At 43.8% G+C, this 21,679-nt stretch overlaps 1 protein-coding gene across 4 annotated transcripts in view; it reads right to left on the bottom strand.

Moving 5' to 3' along the window:
* Positions 1 to 19,165, bottom strand: part of ERBIN (erbb2 interacting protein) — a 766,777-nt gene extending 747,612 nt beyond the window's left edge. Inside the window, exon 1 of one of the 4 annotated variants that reach the window (XM_069222872.1) lies at positions 18,591 to 19,165. The gene's annotated coding sequence lies outside the window, so the exon portion shown is untranslated. The remainder of the gene's footprint in view (positions 1 to 18,590) is intronic. The other 3 variants (XM_069222909.1, XM_069222899.1, XM_069222918.1) reach the window with 3 other exon arrangements.
* Positions 19,166 to 21,679: the final 2,514 nt, after the last annotated feature.

Raw genomic sequence — 21,679 nt, 5'->3', positions numbered from 1 at the left:
TGAGTCCAAGTCTCTTGGCTATTTGAAAATAGGAGCTACAAAAGATATCAGGCGACAACAGGAAACCATCCCTGTTGTCTGCATGGATTGCTCAAATGCAATTCATATTCACCACTATTTATGATCCACATATTTAAACAAAATGCCTATTGTTTAACACCTAAAATGAGAATGGTCCTGCCCGGGGTGCAAAGCAAGGCACCTGTTACTGTTGATAAAAACAGGCTGCTGTGGATCCAGCTCCAGTTCTGAAAACATTCAAAAACAAGGTTTAGGAAGTAGGAAAAATGTGGATGAGGCAATACATATCAATGAAGATGGCTGGCTGACAGCCTCACAAGTAAATATGCATTTCTAAACTTTCAGCAAAGTGATCGATTGTACACATATGACATTGTGGGTGTCTGTAATTAGTGGGTTCACAGAGTGCCAATATATATTCTGGGAGGATTGCACTCTGGAAATTAGCAATTTTCTAGGGAACCATTGTTTGCAGAACTTACAGTACATGTTGAAACGTCTGGGTCAATTTTTGAGAATCGTATTCTTCCCAAGGCCTTGACATTAGTCGGGGGGATTCGGTTTAGATTACAACAGTTCAATTTTGAATTCCTGCACAAGATCTTTGGCAACCATGCTGTTACAGGTGCTAACCAGACTATGTCTACACTCCTTCCATGTAATCGCCCATGCTATGATTAGTCCAACAGGTGTACAAAACAAGGACACTTAGACATCTATCAAGTCTCAGATTTGTTATTTTGAGAATGATGGGCAGTTTAATTCAGTATGGGGATGACACATTTCATAGGGGTTTGAAGTCTATCATAAAAAGCCAAGGATTAATGTTTCAGGCAATAGCAAAATTATTACTTTTATACATTCAACAGGTTTTTCCAATGATATGCAATTGTGAGAAAGGCAGGTGGCCATAAATGATGCAAACAGTGTATGGTTGGACAAGGAGGCATTTCAGACCCTTAAGTATCTTGCGTGCCCCCATTTTCTTTATGTCTGAGCTGGTGTCTGGAATACTAAGAGTGAATGATGTAATACAACAATGTTTCACAAACTGTGGGCGTGACCCACTGGTAGTTTGCCAGCTGATTGGTGGTGTATCACAAAATTCCAAGCAATAATAAAGATGTCTTTACACTTTTGCTGGCTTCAAGGCAGAGGTCACATATCAAACTGCTCTCACTTCGCAGTCAGAGATAAAAATGTAAAGTGAATTATGTGACAATCTTGTAGAGATTGATTGGAAAGGACATAGGAGCAATTTTTAACACACACCAACACGTAAGTCCCTTTAAATGAACTGTACACATTCAGCAATTAGGAAAGCAAAAATGAAGCACACTTTTTTGTACTTCTGATGTGTGATGGGTACAAAGATTTTAATAGGGTCAAAACAAATCAAGACACTTTACTTGGTGGTGCACAAAAATGTACTGAAATCCGATTTCCACCATTCTCCTTTGTGTGCAATATTGCTTTATCAGTAAAACTATATGTCTGAGCAACGTTAGTGGCAACTTCAATGGAAAACGTGCTCTTTGTAAATGACTGTGCGCTAACACACAACGCTTTTGTCATATTAAGAAAAAAACATTTGCTTCATGTGCATTAAAGCTAGGTGATTTGCAAAACTGTTGTTCTATAAAGTGGATTGTAGTTCTAAAATGTTTGGGAATCAATGTAACTGAATGTTGGTGTGTGGTGTGGAAGCTAGGAAATATTGAAAGACTGAGGGAGGATGAAGCCCTGACAGATCCTACCTGCTGTTGCTGTAACTTAAGGGTATAACATGAAATAAAGAACTTACAACTAGACCAAGCTTCTCCAATGAGTAGCTCTGCAGCTACCTGCCAGTAGCTCTCCTGTGTACAGACCAGCCTTATAAGTTGAAACCTTTTGCTTGGTTGAATTAACATCTGTATGTTTATTGTGAATTCCAAGATGAATATGTGCGTATTTTCAGAACTCACAAAGCTGATGTTTGGAGAAAATGGCTTAGTTTTCAAAAGATATTTAACTGATTTTTGAGCGATAAATCATGTGTAGAGACTTAGGGCCTCATTACGATGGTGGCGGTCAGACCACAACTACGACGGTCGAGAGGCGTCCGCCCTGGGCACCACCATGCTTGATCATGGCTTTCCGCACCGCTGGTACCACAGGATCTCTAAGTCTGGCGGTGTCTGCTGTGCTGTGACGGTCCAACCGCCAGCACTGTAATCTGGTCGTCAGACCACCCAGGATGCGGCTGTCAAACCGCCACCGTGGGTATGGCGGTCCTTTGGACGGTCATACTCGTAATCAGGCCCTTTGTACTAATCTGACGACGTTCATGTAAAGAGCACTGCAGCTGTGGCTGGCATGTATTTCCTACTTACAGACATTCCAGATTGATGAAGCCATTTTTACATTATGGCTGGCATCCCTCTTTATGTACTGAGGTGATCACTGCTGCTAATCTTGGCTATAGTGGCCACTAGTGTAATCTTGTCTGATGTGGTCGCCATTATAACACTAATAATATTAGTAGCTCGCAGTGATTTTCATTGAACATATGTAGCTCTTATTAAACAAAAGGTTGGAGACCCCTTCACTAGACCCTTGTATGACGACCCTGTCTTCCAACTACAACAACCCTCTTTGAAATTTAAGAGTGGGAAGAGGGAGGTTGTATATAGATGTTTGAGTTATGACGTTCCTAAGCAGGAACACTTCTATTGCCTCATACTATTAACAAGCTGCTGCAGCAAGAGACTTACCTCTGCCATGTCTGATCGAAAACGCAGAAAATCTGTTTCACTGCTTCAGCTACAAAACGTGTAGGTGCTGAAGGGAAGAGAATATGTGAGAGGAAAGGTGTTCGTATCACCACTATTATACACCTGACAGCATGGCACCTTTGGGACAACACTCTTCTTCCACTAAGTATGATAATATGGATAGACTTGCAATATTTTTATTGTTAGCAGCCAGTTACGCAGATGTTCAAAAGCTGTGCTGCTCCTGGATTTTGTTTTCGACACTGGAGAAACTACTGAAAGTAAAATAAATGTTTTTGGACTGAAAACTTAGATTCCCCGTCAATAAAACGAACCAACTTTACATGGTCATTCCAAAGTGAGAAACAGAGGTGTGTATCTCAGCAATCAACTGATCATTACCATCACATAAAATATCACTGGATTTGGCTCTGCAAGAACTTTCAATCCTCTCCATGGAGTAACGCAGCTACATCAAGTGTCTATTAAAAACTCCAGGCATTTTGTGCACAAGCCCTACTTGTCCACTTCCTGCAGTACACTCTAGGCTGCATCCTAGCGCTCTACTGATAGTAACAGATACTATTACACATTCATACAGCTGATCCCAACAACTACATTGTTTCGAAACTATTGACTAATATGTGCTATTTTTCCACCAGCTCCACAGCACTCATTTTACCAAACATGGAAGAAGAAAGGCAGTCTTGACTAGTTAGAATTCAGACCGGTGACTTCACAGTAAGACAAATTTAGAGCACCAGGCACTTGTCGAAAACCTAACTCACCACACTACATGTCAGCACACCGCAGTGCGCTGGCGATGACTTCTCACAGGCGGTTTGACAAAAACGGCAGGACAACCTCAAGATACAGAAAAGAAGAACTGAGCAAAAGTTGAGCGCTGGGCGTTAATGACAGTTCTTTGGATGAGGCATCCCACAAAGAACAGTAGACAACAATGGACTAACCCAGGAGCCACCTTGTTCACAGAGATTTGCAAACACTTCCGGATGCAGCACACATTTGTATGTTACTATCACACATATGAATGCAGATACCGCTTATAATGTACCCTATAAAAATCTGAAACCGCTTTACCATAGTTATTTTCTTGGAGCGATGTATCCATTACAGGTCCTGGGACTCAAACAAATGGCCAACTAAATTAACACCTCGTCTGGCTGGTGGGCTCTGCCACGCTGACAACTGTGGCTTTCCTTTCAACATCAGGATTACTAAAGCAGGTCAATGGTTTCGAGTGGGATGGAGAAAGATGTGGTTCAAAAAGTTAGCAAACAACATATACACTGGCCAGCTTGTGTTTTTACAAGTAATTAAAATAACCTATGAACTCTGAAAGACGCAGGCCCAGATTTCTTAATACTGTTATCTACATTGTGCCTAATAAAGTTTTAAATAATACTGAATGCAGGCACTGGCAAAATTCTGATCGTTTTTATCAACCTAATGTTTATTACAACACATTTGCCTTCATTATACAGAGGTTAATATACTTATATTTATAATAATAATCTATAATTGTACTAATGTTTCAATGAAACAGAATATACAGCGAAAATGATTTGTTAAATCTCTACTGACGTGGGTGGGAGTAACATTATCTCAGCAATCACAGGTTCAGATTAGAACAAGGTTGGAGAACCAAGGTAAGGTCTTTTAATCTACCCAATCTAAGACAGGGAGCCACTATTACAGAAAAGAGTCTTATAAGTATCACGAGGCTGCAAAATATACTTCGTCTAGAATCAGCCACAATGGTATTGAGACATTTCATAAACTATGGTTCCTCATACATGCCAAGGATCAGTTAAATGCTAATGGCTCTAAAACAGCGTGTTACCGATGCCTCAAAGCACAAGATAACATTATTGTTACAATGATAAATAACAATAAACATGTTTTTTATTGAGCACTTCATTCATGTAACACTTTTGTCACTTCTAAGATCCGTGAACAGCAGATGTAATCCATGGTACTGAATCTACCGACCTCGGTAGGAGGAGCAGAGTCTGCTATAACAGCATGACCTCCAGAGCACTGCATTTTGACACGTTTTACTTTATAAACAGACCCTAATGTTCAGGAGGATCCGAGATGGAATCCATTTAAGACTAGAACCAGGGAGCAAGTACTTGTGTTTTTCTTACTAAATGCAGAAGGTTGCATTTGTATACCAACGTTTAGAGGAGGCAGAACATGGAAGCACACAACATCTGCCCAATCAAAACATGTACTCCTGGCTCCCACTGTGTGGGTGGAGCCAAAGCCCCTTTTCTGGTGATACTCACATAGTTGCCTGGGGTTAGCTTTGCTTTAAAGCAAGACCTAATAATGGCACTGAGCATCAGAATCAGAGTCAAACGAGGATCATAGGTCTAAGATACGCCATCCCACTCAGATCGAAGCCGGACAGAACTCCGTACAAGTACAGACCGACTTACTCCATATTGAATGGGAGACACCTGAAAAGTTGGGAGTTAGAAGACCATGATACAGTTCGAGGGCTTCCAAGCTCCAGAAAGTTCCTCACAAATCCTGGTAAAGTCACAGGTCATGCAGCAAGGAAAAGTGCATTGATTCTGTACCCACATAACTGCAAAAAAACTAAAACGTGGCTTGGAGAAGGTAGGGTGGGTAGAGAGCTGTCTAGCTTCACTTCTCACACGTGGGCTCGAAAAGTTACCATTCTGATCCAGAGCAACCAGTTTCAGTGTCAAACAGCTTTAAATTATTTAAAGCATTTAACGGACAGAGGTGTTGCTATAAATTCTCAGCCTATCAGGTTGTCTGCTTTACCCTGGCTCAGTGATGTGGGTTGGTTCTTGTACGTCGGCTTTAGAAAGGAAGGTACAAGCTGCACGCATTGCCCTCCAGTTTATTGTCAGCCTTATCCCTGCATCAATGAAATCCACCAGAATAGCACAGCTCTAACTTCAGTCCTACTCAAATGGAGCTCAAGCTAGGATTCTCTTGCTGACCGCACTCTAGATAGGATATCGTTTTTCCTAGTTTGTGTGGCCGGACTGTTAGCCCTGTGATAATATACTATTGGTTCTGTAGTGAGTTCAGCGAGCAGTTGGGCAATCCGCCCAAGCAGCCACGATAAGAAAGCTGCACTTTCCCTTCCGTTCTCTCCAGGGACTGGTGCAAATACTCCACCTTGTAAGGCGATTGTACATTCTGGATGAGAATAATTGTCAAAGAGCAGCACGCAGCCATCACGCTTCCTTCCATTTGTTTTCTTCATCCACTGTGTGCTGGCATAACACTGATGGGGCCCAGTACAAATGGGAGGAAATGTGAAGCAGTCCAGGGGGGGTTAAGCAATGTAACCGAATCCTATGTGCTACAGGTGGCCGACCTGTACACTCAGGCAAGCCTGGACAGCCACGGTGGAATCCAAGACCTGGGACTCCAGCTGCATCGGCTGAATGCGAAAGAGGTTTCAGGTATACATACTTTCTGATGAGAAAGTCCTAGGATTTCCAGAGCTTTCCCCTTCGGAGGGTGGTGATTTCGTCAAATAGCAAGCCAAGATTTTATGCTTGTGTGTTTTTTTAGCTTATTTTTCTAAGATATACATACTTACACACTTATTTATTTATTTTTACAGAAAGTGCATTTTACATAAGCTCACGTTTACAAATCACTGCCTCTGATCCTCACCACTGAGCGAGGTGGCGGGTTCAAGACTTTGGCATGATACCACCCTTGCTGCTTCAGGGCGAAGCATGTGTGTTCTGAGTTCTATGGTTTTCTGAAAACTCATCTTTATGAGGGCTTCAAAAAATATTTTTCCAAAAGGTCACGGTTTCTTATTTTCGTTGTGGGAAAGCAAGCCACATTTATATCACATCTGTTAGAAATAGCAAGAGAAACAAGCGTTTTCAATGCAACAGGTCTTGCATTTGTTCAAGTTAGAGCTATTAGCGTAGTAAACGCAGCGCGATCGCGCTATGTAAAATGCAACGCGACCACGCTGCGTGGAAAATAAACAGTTAAAGTAGTCCGGACTCCAGACTGAAAACATCGAGCCGCGTATGTTTTTGGTACTTTACCGGTGCTGTGTAGGTGGGCTAAACACCGGAAAAGGCATGACGTATGCATGCCTTTCACAAATGAAAGCAAGCAGATTTTAAAAGGCAAGCCCACGAACCAATGTAAGTGACTGACGTGGCATGGGCATGGTTTCAAGCCCAAAAAAAAAGGTTGAAAACTATCTAAACCGGTAATACAACTCAAGTTTTAACAATAATCAGTAAGTTGACTGCAAAGATTAGTATTGGCATAAGCCGATGAAGGAGCACACAGTAGTGGAATTTAAAATTTGAAAAAAGCCAACACTTTCCAGAGATCGCCCAATGTAAGCACAGTGGTAAGCAGACCAATTTTGAATCTGGCCTACAAACAGATGAGCCGTCTGTCTAGCATCATGAATTAAAATATATATAAATAAATGTACATGTATAGTGGGCCTGTGTAGCAGCCATCTTTATCCACTGGCCTATTTTGCTACCTCGCACCCCTGCATATAGCATGATGCAATGCGTCAGTCCGCTTCAGCCATCCGTTGTCTTGTACCGAGTGACAGCATTTTCCCTCATCATGTGTGCCCATCCATGTAACAATTGGTGCAATTCACTGCCATGGATGGATAGTCAATCTCTTCCTTCATTTTTTTAATATATTTATTTTTTAATCATCTTAATTTCTATTCCATGTGCTTGTAAAACATATGTGCTGCATTATCAACATGTAACTATGCTTCTTTACTTTTGTTAATGCCAACAATCGCTTCGTCTATGGAATGTTTAATATTGAGGACAGAGTTAATCGTCCAAAAACGGAATCAGTCCATTATACGTTTATATGCCCAAAGCAGTTACCTTCGTGGTAATCTAAATTCACTTTAATACTGAGGTTAATGGAACTCCGATGCCACCGCCAAAGTACACATCAAACAACCCCATAAATAACCACAGAAAAATACAACCTCCATGTATAGATGCAATATGACCAGAGCCACATAAGGAGAACATATATACAAATTCAACTTTTCAGGGGAAAAAATGGCCTGTAATAATTAGCATATTACGCACATCATTCCCTATCACTGGCTAATGTAAAAAGGCCAAACACTATTCGAGGGCATATACAATTTGATTCCCACATTACGTTTGCACCAGCCATAACTAGACTGTCCAGTGATGTTAACAAGTATTGACTAGCCAGATACAAGGGATTGTGTTTATTCCACCACATTCCCAACTTAAGCGCGTGTACATCTGCATTAAAATACATGCCAGAGACCCTTATACCAGGTTACATTTATTTTATTAAAGCCTTTATTACTGTAGCTGAATTCTTGTTTGGTAATTCTTCGGGCATCTTATACACATGGCATCTCACAATGAGAACCACTGAATAGTAGGCATAAGCAAAACAATATTAAGCAGCAACTCTCTACACACGTGAACCTTAATACACCATAGAAGTGCCAAGCAAGGTCCTTTTCAAAGTTGCATCTTTTCATAGGTAACACCAGTCTATTTTTCAAGAGTCTTGCTATACATATTACTCTGATCCTTTATGCAAGGAAGTGTTATTTTACTGTTTGGCAAAATGTATTTTTATATGTTTCCTCTCTTCTGAAAGATACCAAACACTATACACTCGAGACCACAGGTTAAAAAAAAGATGCAAAATGGTTTTTCAGGCAAGTATTTTTTTTTTTTTTTTTTTTAATGCAGCTGTATATTTAACGTCTTTTGCAGGTGGGGCTAGCGATGCCTACACTTATCTAGACAAGCACAGGCAAACCCCAGCAGTCTGGCTGCCACCCTTTTGACTTTGTCAATGCTTATTTTTTTTTTATTTTATTTTTTAAATAAAACCTCATTGTTGTTGGAGCTGCCAGGCTGTCACTAAAATTATTGTTAAAAAAGATAAAAATAAATAAAAGGCAAAATATGTTCTAAATCTCAAAGATCACACATTGTCATAGTAGTCCCAGGTACCTAAAGGAAATACTTTGCATGTGGATGCACTCCTTGTGAAAGAGCAGAATGCCATCACTGACAGTGAAGTTCGGCAAGAAGTCAGACAACAGCATAAGTGGGTTAACCCCCGCCCTGTGCTGTATATTCTGTAGTGGACGAAATAAAATTCTGAATGACAACAGTGGATCAATGTATGAAGGGAGCAGTCTGAAAGTCTGTGTAAGTATATAGCACATATAACTTTAGTAAAATCAATAGGTCTAAGCTAACACCAGACCTAAAAAGTACATTTTACCTGACAACTAGGTGTCTGCAGAAGAGATTTTCTTTGCAGCGTGTTAACTGATACTGCAAATGTGGGGAACAACAAACAAGGTGCGAAGCAGGATATCCTTTTTCTGTGGTGAGGCTGCACACCAGAAGGTTAAAAGTACTTATTACTGCAGTGAGTTGGTACAACAAAAGGTTCATGGAAAGATCCATCATCAGGGAATACATTTGACATGGCAGTTGCCTTAACTAGACCCATGAATATAGGGTTACAATCACGTTGGTCTCAATATTTGAACTTCGTCAGAAAATGTATAATCACATTATAAAGTTTCTGTCAGACCCAAAGGGATATCCTGTGTTGGCAGTCAAAATGGCAGCAGCTTGCTTGGTAAGAATTATTAGCAATGCTGCTCTTAAAACAAAAGAAGTCTTGAGCATTATTTCATCAGCAAAGTCTTATGTACACAAATTGAGCTGGTCTGCGATTCTTATCCCCATGGATGTTAATGCATGCACTATCTTTGCTAATTCTATAAAGAAACTCATCCTGTAATATCACAAAAATGCAATTTTCGTAGATGCAATGCACATTGAAAGAGAGAATAATTCTTGAAGTGCTACCAACACTGCTGTGGAGATTCAACATTTGGGGACCAGTTTGGTGGTAATTTGTACTAGACAATAGTCAATTTATGGCTACACAATCTAAAACCTTGTGGTTAGGATTCTGCCAGTGGTCGCTGCAGCGTAATGCTGGCAATGCCCCACCTTCCCATTTCCAAAACTACCCATAGGAAAAAACAATCTGCAGCACTTCTGCACTAGCACGGTACATATTTCATAGTTGATTATTTGCATGGTGACTGGCCTCATGAGCTGCTAAAGCCTTAAAGTGGAGCCACCATCAGCACACGGCTGACCGACAGAGGCATCAAGGCACTATCACTATTAAGATGACCTATCTCATCCTTTTAACTCTGGCTGTGAAGCAGTATTTGCAGGGCTCCCACAGACCCCAATTGTACGAGGTCCCCTCATGCTGGGTGAACGGAACTAGGGACCCACTTCAGACTGCACTCCCCAAAAACCGTGGTATTCTGTTTTGCACTGGCCTGTTATTAGGTTGTTGCCACTAGTTGAATTCGTAGCTACCAATACAGCGCGAATGGCTCCATCCGAGCAGACGGGCATTTGATAAATCGTGGTCAATGTCTTAGCACTGTAATATCATTGCCCTATAGGATGGTTTGGAGTGGTAACAAGTGTTTTTTTTTTGTTTGTTTGTTTTTTTAAATCGGACAGTCACATTAAAATAGTTTCAATTTAGATGATCCGCTCTCTCCAAGGCCAATGCATTTCCTCTGAGGACAAAAAGTAGGGACTTAAGTCTGTTTGTTTTTACTATTAAGATCATTCCGGGGTCTAAAAAGCACATTTTCCCCCAGAAAGTAATGTACTACTTAAAAGATACATACACATACAACAGCTAATTCCTTATTACAGAAATGTTTTTCTTAATTTCCCAATTCTTAAAAAGCTCAGTTTCTAGTTACCACCCTCTACTTGCTTATGGCCTTTTACTATAGGTTAAGGACAAAAAACACAATAAAATAGATTTTCAAATGTAAAGTATTTGTGATAAAAGTGAGGTGCAGCCAAAAGGTAAAGCTGAATATTAGTCCCCAAATGTTGTTCAAGCCAACTTTAATAAGAGACAAATACCAGAATAAAGGAAACTTATCAACTATAACCTTGCTGATGGTGTGCACAGCTTCTGGGACTGTAACAGCCAGTAACCTGGATGGATTTTCAGGTTTGGACTGCTAAACCCCAAAAGCAGGAGCTCCTGTCAGCCATACACTGACACTACCAGCTTTTGCTGCAGAACTCTCGCGAGAAGTCCCCCTTCCCGTACGCATACACAAGTTAGGTCTGTGGAACGTCCTTCAACGCTCTGGTGCATCTCCCTGGCACCCGCGACCCGTGCTAGCATATCCTGACCCGTTACTTTCACCACATAAAAATCCTCTTTTAGCCATAAAAAGCTCTCTTTTAAACTGACACTGCTTTTTCCTGCCAGCGCTATGAGGCTGCAGAGGTCAGCGTATCTCAATTTTAACATGTTTCTACAGGTGCACCCCGAATTTCCAACCTTACAGACCTTTTTGGTAATTTTAACCTTCCCAAGCACAAAACCTTATCAAATTTAGTAAAAGGGGATATAATTTAACCCAGGTCACGTCACTGATCGCACTGCCAGTAAAATGAATCATCATTTAGAAAGTGAAACGGTTAAGGGGGGCTCTATGCAGGTAAGTATCTTGCCTCCTAAAAATGAAATGCTGCTAAATTTTCTCAATAATAAAGTGTGGGCTGAGGAGAGCAAAAAACTGTTCCAAACATAGCTTTGCTTGGACAGCGATTTCCAGAAGGTGAAAGTCAGAGGGTGTGTGGGGGGTAAACTTGCCGTGTAGTTAGGGGCTCCTGCCTCCCTGAGCCTCACTTTGAATTTTGATGCCTCTTACCATGAAATATATATGACGCCCAGAAGCACCCTTTAAGCTGCACGAAGTAATGGTTAAGGAGATTACAGTGCATACAAACGATGTTAATGTTAATATCCCGGGTGGCTGCTTTGTGTGGTGTGTTAACAAATAACCGACTAAAATAGAACACTTAAAGCCTAGACACAAACGTTTCTTTCCAGCCCTTGGTCATACCTAAGCAGGTGATACCGCTTCCCACAGAGGACGACAGAAGTTGTAAGCAGGATTTCCATCCACAGTGTAGTTAACAAACAGTAAGAAAGATGACCAGCTGTTCCATCTCCTACAAGGCGACTGACCCGCGTGTCTAGCGTTTAACAATGAATTCAAGGCCGCCATCGCAGTCTCAAGAGCTCAGCGATCCCTCCATCCCCTCGGCACAGGCCTTAATGGTGACAGCTTACTGACATTTTTTTGGAGGCGGGGTGCCAGATTGGGAGGGAGGAGTAGCTCTCCCAGATCAGCTGCCTACTGACCGCCCCGTGTTAATATATTTATGCTGTGTTTATTGTATTTATTTCATTATAAAGCACAGGCTGTCACCCAGAGGTGTCATGGTGCTGGAAGAATCGTACAAGAATAGACAGAGAGACCCTCCACCGCCCCCCACGATGGCCCCTTCTTGGGTGTAATGCCCCCCTGTTCAGCGCTCCAGCAAGGTGTGCGCTCTTCAGATACCAGAAACTTACATACATCTCTTTATTGGACACAAGTGTTCATGTAGATCTGATACATACAATAAATATATCTCCAAGGAAAGATGTACAATGTAAATAACACTGTCTATCGTGCAAAGCACGCTGCCGTGACCCATCTAAGACGCATCCTGGTTTCTGTATGCATGGTTAAGTGAACCCTCAAATCACACTAACCCAAGTGTAGCAGCTAGTGGACGAGACGCTGCTTCAACAATAATCCAAAACGGTCTGTAAAGCAGTCAGTTCCGTGCAAAGGAGACGAGCAAAAGAAAATTATGAACACTTTGAACACTATTTTATGGCACACCAATTTTTTACCTACAACTTCAAAACAGAACAAAAATCTTCCCCCAAAGTCAACACACTTTTTTTCCATCTCAATTCCTCTTCAAAACATCACTAACCTACCGGTCTCACAACTTTTTAACCCAGATACTCATCTTAACTCTTGATCGTGTTCATTGCTAGATCCACGCTTCCTTTCAACACTGAGTAATGAACATTCATAGTTTCTCAAGGTGACAAAGCACAGAGTTAGAGATTCATGATCTCCCTACTCCCATAGCGCATGCTCCTAAATGCTCCTAATCTTCGTATTTCCATTCCTATCATGTGGCCTTGCAGTAATCATAACAAAAGACAGAACTTTAATCACTTACCAAACCTGTGGCGTTCAACCATACACCAACATCTCCACTGACTATGGCTTTTCATTACATAAGTATCCTCAAACACACACCTACAACAGTCCCAATATAGGACTGTTTAACAAAAAATAGCTCAGAAACACTTTCCTGCCTGGGACTCTGTATTATTCTCTGGTACTCACATGCTTTGCCCCTACACCTGGATTTGGGAATACCCTGCTGATCCTGCCATACTCATTCACTCTCCGTCCTTAGCTAAATTCTCGAACCGCATCTTAATCCTCTGGCACTACACTCATCATTCCCACAACCGTGTTCCATGCCACAAGATACGTGTTTACCAAATGCAGGTCATGCAAGTCTCATTCCCTCCCATGACCGAGGCTTGAATTCGAACAATTTGCTGTCCTTCCTTGGAACGCAATCTTGATTTAGAAATGTGTCTGTTTTTTACTCAACCATATAGGCCAAAATTGGTATACAGTGCCCAAAAGTACAGCAAGCTGGTCACTGAGATAGCAAATCTGTACCTGGAATAGATAAAATGCAAGTAGAATTCACACTTTGTCCACAGCACTTGATAAAGCTTTGTATCTATGGTGGTAGTCAACATTTTGTGAAATTTTGGAACATGGGGGTCTACAGTGCAACATATTAATATCTACAAATCTTTGTATGTACCCACATCCCACTGTCGGGTGGTTAGCAGCATTTTATATATCTATAAATCAATAATTAAACTAACTTAAAAAGGCTGCTTTTGTGATTTACCAGAGGCAGTCAGGGAAAGCACCAGCCCGATTGAGTACTGTTGGACCTTTGTTAAGCCAACATGAATTTCTGGGTATCAGTTATCACCAATGCATTGAAAAGGCCAGTGGCAGCAAGCTATCATTTTCCTGGCATACAGCCGTAATAGTCCACGTACGTAAATAAGGAAATCAACAAGCTCCTCACTGCTACAGACCCATTTTCTTGCTGAACTCAATAGTTAAAATTGCCAGGCGCCTAATCTTGCATAGAATAATGGCATAAACTGTTCATTCAAACTTTCCTTCTTAGGCCCAAAATGGCTTTGAAGAAGGGCTTTTTACTTTAGGGCAATGTTTAAATCTTAACTTGCTCATGTGTGAATGGGGGTCTCTTACATCTAGCCTTTATCGACCTAGTAGTGCTGTTGACCGAGTTAATCGGTCAAAGCTCGGCTGCCTTCGCATGAGTATGGACTTGTACGAGACTGGTTGATTTTTTATGTGCACTACATATCGGAGCCTCTGCTTACCTCAGATACGATGAAGTCAGAGAGTGACTGGATCTTTTTTTACTTCACAGGGGTTCCGCAAACATGTGGCCTTGCACCTCTTTTTTTTTTTTAACTATACATCAAAAATCTTTATTCATTCTTGATTACCACCAGCCAGGACATGCCGATGGTAAAGTAAAACCCTAAACCAGCTCTTCTGTATGCAGATGCTGCTGTCTTCGTGTTCCAAATAAGGGTCTAGAAGACAGTTTTGTCCTCTTTATAGACAGTTGTGATCTTAAGACCTTTTATCAAACTTTTTATATGGCTTGTGGTCCAAAGAACGTTAAAACTAGAATTATCAGGATTAAAGGGACAAGTTTAGGAAAGTTAATTATTTTATTTACCTAGGTGTGACTTTCGACTTGGTTAGTTCCTGGTATTATTGCCTGTCCACCAGGTCCCTAAGATTCTACCAATCGATTAGCCTCTTGATTAACGTTTCCCAAAGTCTGGGGTGCAAACTGATCTTTCCTGTGTTGGAAACATATAAACGGAAATGCCTGCCTGCCAATTTGTAACCTATGGGACTGGCATCTGGGGGCTACTGCAGCGATAAACGCCTAGGCTGTAGTTTTGGTTATAAAAGTCCATGGCTTTGCTATATCAAACAGGTAGCAATTGCTCTACACAGGCCAGATCTTTATGGGACCCCATATCTGATTACTCACGGGGATGACACATGGGTCAAATAAAACTTTGGAATGGATAAGAATTACATCAGAGAGGCCGAGGAACTTTAAAAACGATAGTTATACCCACACGCAGTCATGCGAACTTGTATGGAGCCAACCCGTTTTTAATTATGGTTATAACCCCTTGGAAAAAATCTTTGTTGACAAGATTGAGACTGGGTACCATACATAGTCTTCTAAGTTTTCCATTGGGCTAATGAGTCAAAAATCAGTCCTTATTTGTCCGTGAGGAGTCCTCACCACAGACATTGCTGCACTTCTGTCAAACTGAAGTGTTGTTTTTTAATTCCTGTATTGAAGAACTACAGATTAGAGAAATGCAAACCAGCACTCTGTTTTCTTCAAATGTTAAACAATGTAAATGTTTTGTAATCTGTGGGATTCTTTTGAAAATATGGAGTTCCTTTGCGCAAATCAAATTTCTAAATAAGATTTTTTCTATTCAACTACTTTTTTGTCTTATGTCATGTATGTATTTGTATGCTGCTCTCTTATGATTATTTATAATAATATAATAAAGATTGACTTAACTACTTAAATTGGGAACCAGGAGCAAACAACAGTTAAGATAAAGTTGTTCACGCAGTAAACTGCATAAAGTTATCTGCAGGTAGGTGAGCCTCCGGCTCTGCGTGGAACTACAACAAAACCACCATTATCAAGAATGCCAGTTGCATCATGAGTGCCAACCTACATCAAGAGTACCAGCTTGCATCAACTAACGATTAAGGTTGATGGCAGCCAACGCCAAGCGTGTCAACTAGCTGGGTGTGCCACGAAGTGACTAATGCTCAAGCGCTTAGAAACGCTCTTCCTTGCTTGAGTCCAGTTATGTGATGAGCAGCCACGTGAGTTCATCAAGTGACTTAAGCAGTCAGGACTCAGGAGTTAGAAAACAGAAGCAAAGGCCGTGCGGAGGCGGCAGTGAAACGGAAAGCAACTTGTTTTGTTTGCAATTCAAGGCATAAAAAATACACAGATAAGGTTGTTCTCTCAAGCCCTTCAGCACGCATAGCTCCATTTTGGTGCTGTCCTGGGTGCACTCCACTCGGAGACAAGACGTTTATTCGTGCGCCTCCAAAATAAAAAGAAAAACAATAGGTTGCAAGCCTAGCGGTGCCCCTTACTGAGATCCTGTTTAGCAAATTGTTAGAAAGTCACCTAACTCCGTTCACAGTAAAAAAACACAGCGTTCATGTTAGCACACTTTCCCATCTTTGGCTCTTGGCAGCAGGCGGGTGCTAGAAGGAATGGGATGAAAGTAACACCACGAGGAATCAGTCAATCAATAGAGTCCCTGGCTCCCACGAAGATCCACACTACAAATCCAACAAAGGGCCCAAGTGAAGCAAAAACTCGCCATCACCTCTGTTCTGACAGCCGGATGGAACAGGTGGACACACATCCGTAAGCCATCGCGACACGACCGACTGAATATCCTACAGGTGTGTAGCTAGAGGAGGATCACTCAAAGAATGCGAGACAACAGAAATAAATCAACCCGTCAGCTGTAACCTCCACCAGCGACAGTAAACCCCCTTGATTACACAAGTGAGGAAACGGGGCTTAAAATGAAACCCACCTAAATGAAATTCAAAACTCCGGTTCCGCGTGCCTGCTGCGGTTGGGTTCGTTTTCCACTGGGATCTGCAATTCTTGAACCAAACAAGGCTGGGGTGTGCTGGTGGCGGTTTATATATTCAGACTTCAGGCCTGTGCTTTCAATACCAAACCCCGCAGGAGGGGTTCTGACCTCTGCCATGCAAGCCACCACCACCCCCTGCGACACACTCAGGCAACTCACTGAGCCAACTTCCAAGACTATGAGACTTTCCTGACGCATCGCAAGGTGTTGGTGCGTGCGTGGCACTCAAAGAAAGAATCACGTGTGTTCCGAGCAGGAATAGCATTGATTTGATTGAGAAAGTGAACATAAAGGTCGCATGCGAGCCTAGACCACACACTCGCTTTTTCCACAAGCAACAGCGTGTTACAAGGAAATAAAACTGAGCATCACGTGACCAGAAACGAGTGTTTACATTTTCAGCATCATAGAAATTAAGAAAGCAGTTCAGTTCGTAGACTTAGTCTGACAATGAAATAACATTAAGCTTCAGCACTCAACATATCCACTGCTAAACAAAGTAGGTGCCAATAAGCTAATTAAATCTGTACATGTGAATGAGTGTGGCACACAAGTCATTTCTAACCACAACATGCTATAAGAAACACGTACATTGCATGTATATATATTCAAATGTGCACGTCAAAATTAAGCAACTGAAAATATTTAATGCAATAATATCGTATACGGAAGCTGCGAACGTAGTTTGTGTTGGGGGGTAGGGGGGATAAAATGGCACGCGGTGCCCAGACATCTCGCCATGTCGAGGTGTCAAACACTGCTATATGGTGCCTGTCAGCCTGCATCCTTCTGTGAGCCTGCTTCTGTCTGGAGGTGAGGTGTCTGCTCTGCAGCTCTCCCGGCCCACCGTGTGCCCCCCAACACACACACACATCTCTGCTGCAGCAGCGCCGTGTGATGTGAACGATAGCCGGGCACAAGGCCCTCGGGCAAGAGAGCGGTGCCCGCGGGGGCATCAACATGAAGCCGCGAGCTGTGCCGCCTGCGCCAGAGGTGCAACAGTGGGTGCCCACGGGAGAACCGCAGTGGAGGCCACCACTGGGACTGCAGCTCCAGGCTCTCTAACTAAAGACCCCCACCCTCAATCCCTTTTCTTCGTGTTCAAATTAGCCGTCAAAACGGTAGGTCTGTGGAGAGAGCTTCCATCGCCTCACCGACCACTGTCCAGCACCAGTTAACCCCCTCCCCCCCCTACAATGAAGTGATTATGTACTGACATCTGTACCACCCGGAACGGATGTTCACAGCATCCTCAGCAGAAATGCAAAACAGAGAAGTATGTGGCCTTCGAAGGGCACTGCGTACTTCAGGTAAACAATGAACAGCAAATAAATAACGGCACACCTAGAGAGACAGCAGAATCGGGGAAATGCATATAGCTGGCAGTTTTCGGTGGTGAAATGTCACCCAAGCATCCTCGTTTTAAGGTCACCCTTATGCCCAAAACGGACATTGGCCAGTGTTTTCCACTTTGATAAAGTTAAACGTTGTACCATTAAATGAAAGGAAAAGGCATCCGTGACGAAAAGTTTACTCTGTTTTCGGCATTGCGTCGTTGAGGGTTCACACTATACATGCTATCGTTGTTTTAAGTTTAACTGGTATTATGCGCTCCCTTCTGCTCCAACACTTTGGTTAGCAAAGCGAGACCTACAAACGAGAAAGGGAACACAAGAGCACCCCCCTTCCTCCTCCCCCCCCCCCCCCCCCCGGCAAGGGAAGTAAAGGAAAGAAGACAATGCCTACACACTTGCTGCGCCCTCGGTCGGCCTGGGGTGTGGGGACAGCTAAAGCCTGTGGTGAAAGTGCGACAAGCGGGGCCTCTAAGCTGAGCGCCCCTGCCCCGGGACTCTGTGAACAAAGAAGTCTGCACACACGCCTGCATTTCAGCCCCGAAAGGCGCAACCCCCGGGCAGGGAGGCGCAGTAGTCACACAGACATGAAGCCCTAGTGCCAGGCCGGTGACACTCCAGCCAGCCTTACCTCTGGTTTCCGGCTGCAGGGATGCGGCGCAGCCCCTTCATCTGTTGGGCTTCTCTGCCCCAGCAAGTAATCCGTGCCCTGCCCTGCAGTGGGGGCCCGGGCGGCCGCCTGCCCTCCGAGACGATCTCAAGTTACGGGTAGGTTTCAGCTCCGCGGGTCCAGGCCGGGGAAATCCACTTTATTTTTGCACCAAACAAAAGCAGGTCCTCAAAAAAGTTGCCATTCAGAGGCGCCCACTAGAAAGTTACGTGTTTCAGTTCAATGCCACTTCCAGGTCCGAGAAACCCCCCTGAAGCAGGCGGCGCGTGACCGAAACTAACTCATCAGACGGGAGTTAAAATATACGAAAAAGGCAGCAGAGGCCGGAAAACGGGGCTCAGCCGCGGCAGGGTGCTCGGCCCACTCCGACGCGTCCACCACGGAGGCGGGCGGCGGCAGCAGCGCCCTCCCGGGAGATGCTCCCGCTGCTCCTCCTCGGCCCAGCTCACCGGAGACCCTCCTCGCCCCAGGGAGCTCCTGCGCCCGTGACCCGCCGCGCCCAGTGCCCGCCTGCCCGCCTGCCCGCCGCCCTCTGCCGCCGCTGCGCCCTCGCTCGTCCGGCGGAGGCGGGGACTGGAGGCCTCGGCTGCTTCCTCCTCCTCCTCCTCTCGCCTGGCCGCGCTCCCCGCCTCCCCTCTGGACGGGGCTCCCCACACTTCCGCTTCGGGCCTGCGGCCGGGGGTGCCTCCGCCGCTCCCGGGCACAACCAGCGCCCCCTCCACGGCCCGACACACTCCCGACCACCGCACACACGGACAGCCGGCCCACCCCCTCCGGCGGCGGCGCTTGCTCTCGGTGCCGCGGGCTCTGCCGTAGCAGCACAGCCACACACAGCCGGGGCCCGCTCACACGCAGACCCTCCTCCGCTCCGGGTCCCCGCGCAGTGATGTGCTGTCCCGTCCCACAAAGGCAGTGCGTCTGAACACAGCCGCCTCTGTTTGGAGTCCCCCGTGGCTACAGTGTGTGTGTGGTTTCACACCCACGTCCATGCTGATATCTAATACAAGAGCTGATGCACCGTGGTCCAACAACTTGAAGTTACATGTCTTACACAATTAACTGAAACGGACGGCAGCATACATGTTTTAATGGGAGCAGCGCCGCTCCTCGAATTCTTTGCTACCCTAGGCGAAAATGCCCAGCTACACCCTGCCATGCCCCCCTCTAGCACACAGTCACACAGCTACCCACACAACTCACCAAGTGATCATGTGACATATAATTTGCGCCCTAAACGAAGAGCGGTTTAAATAATACACTTTGCAATGTGCGTGTAGACGTCGTCGCTCTTTACAAGTAAACACATCTCTGCATTCAACCAGCGCCCCAGGTATACCTCTCAGGTAGTCATGGGACACATCAATGAATGGAGTGCTTCTTTTACAAGCCGTGTCCTCGTCATATTTATCTAAAAATTGGTTTCCGGGATATATAAAACACACGTGACATGGATATGAGATTTGGGATCATGTTATGTTTTTATTGGTGCTTTGAAGCAGCCTTGTAACAGCTTCAGCACTATGCGAAAGCAGTACGTACTCCAAATAGTATGTGCAAGTGGAGAGCACATATCCCGTTTTCTCCTTCTGTAAGCCACATATGCCTATTACTCTAAAGTAATAATTGAGCTTAGAATTTGCAGGTAGTCCAGGCCAGTCAGCAACGAGATTACCTAAACTGGCAGACTCCTGAGTTGAAACCTTACACCAAGTATTGTGTAGCCTCGAGTGTTGCTTTCAGGCTCCTCCCCTTCTGGACCCTCGCAGCCCAGACATCTGTTGGTCCTTTGTTAGGTAAAGTGTCTCCACACCAGCCCATTCGGCATATGGAGCATTGTCCCTTTCCTCTCAGGACCTCACAGACACCCAGGCAGTGCACGAGTTCGTGTGTGTGACCGGATGTCCACTCCTCTGTATAAACATGCTAAAAAGGGAACCGGCGAAGAGTACTGGGAATGGGTCCCCAGCCTCACTGTGCTTCTCTCTCATTTGATGTTACTTAGAGTGCATATGGCTATCTTCAACTGTCTGTGCACTAAAGTCTATCTCTGCCCAAAGGCCACAGGGGCATCTCTGTTAATACACAGGGCCTCATTTACAGGTCAGCGGCGAGTCACCGATAGACCGCAGCACCATCACTCCATTCGACCTCTGCATCACTACCCCTAATTTAAGCTTTGGTGCACATGGCGGTAGAATAATTGGTGGTAATCATACTTACCGCTACCCTTTCACGGTTATGCACAGATTAGATACTGCTAGTGTTTTCCGGAGCTAAATCACATGTTTTGCTATAATGTAATGCACATTACTTCACTGATGCATAAATATGACCACTGCACATTTATTGCAATTTATGGGCACTCAAAATAAGGCGCAGAATACATTCCTGTTCTACAAAGGCAGTGTGTCTTTTCACACATTATTGATCTTGGCTCCCATACCAGGAACGCTTTTGTGCCTCACACAATCAGTGTAAATGCGTCTACACTCACTCACTCACTCACTCTCCTTCTCTGTTTTTTCTCTCCGTCTCTTGCTGCCCTGTTGGCAATTTTAACTGAGCACTTCCAACTGATTTCTACTGTAATCGACTGTGGATGCAGGACTTTTTCTGCATATAATGAACTTCTACAGACTATCCAAGGGAATTCCAGTTGCATTATTCTTTTTGGTATTCAACGATGTCGTTTGCTTTTTCTTGGTAATTTTATTTAACCAGTAAACTTTCATTTTGTTTGTGCTGAACACATTCCGGCTGAGTAGAATGGGCAGTGGTTGGAATACAGGTGATGGATTGTTGGGGATTTGTAGATTGCAGATGTTTCATGCCTTAAAGACTTCCTACTATGATCACACTTTGTGTTATGAACTACTCCAAGCATCTGCCTTCTACAGAGGCATGAAGGATCCAGAGTCCAAGAGTCTCTCACAGCAAGACTTTTAACAGTACAGGTAATGGTTGCCAATTAGAAAAACATATGTAAATAGTGTTACTTTTTGGGCGCAGAGAAGAACAATTAGCCTTTGTGACGCTTAGGCCCTTATTTC

Source organism: Pleurodeles waltl, chromosome 1_1, assembly GCF_031143425.1.
Source record: "Pleurodeles waltl isolate 20211129_DDA chromosome 1_1, aPleWal1.hap1.20221129, whole genome shotgun sequence".
In the NCBI taxonomy this organism is placed as follows: domain Eukaryota; kingdom Metazoa; phylum Chordata; class Amphibia; order Caudata; family Salamandridae; genus Pleurodeles; species Pleurodeles waltl.
This window is presented reverse-complemented; position numbering and strand designations above follow the sequence as displayed.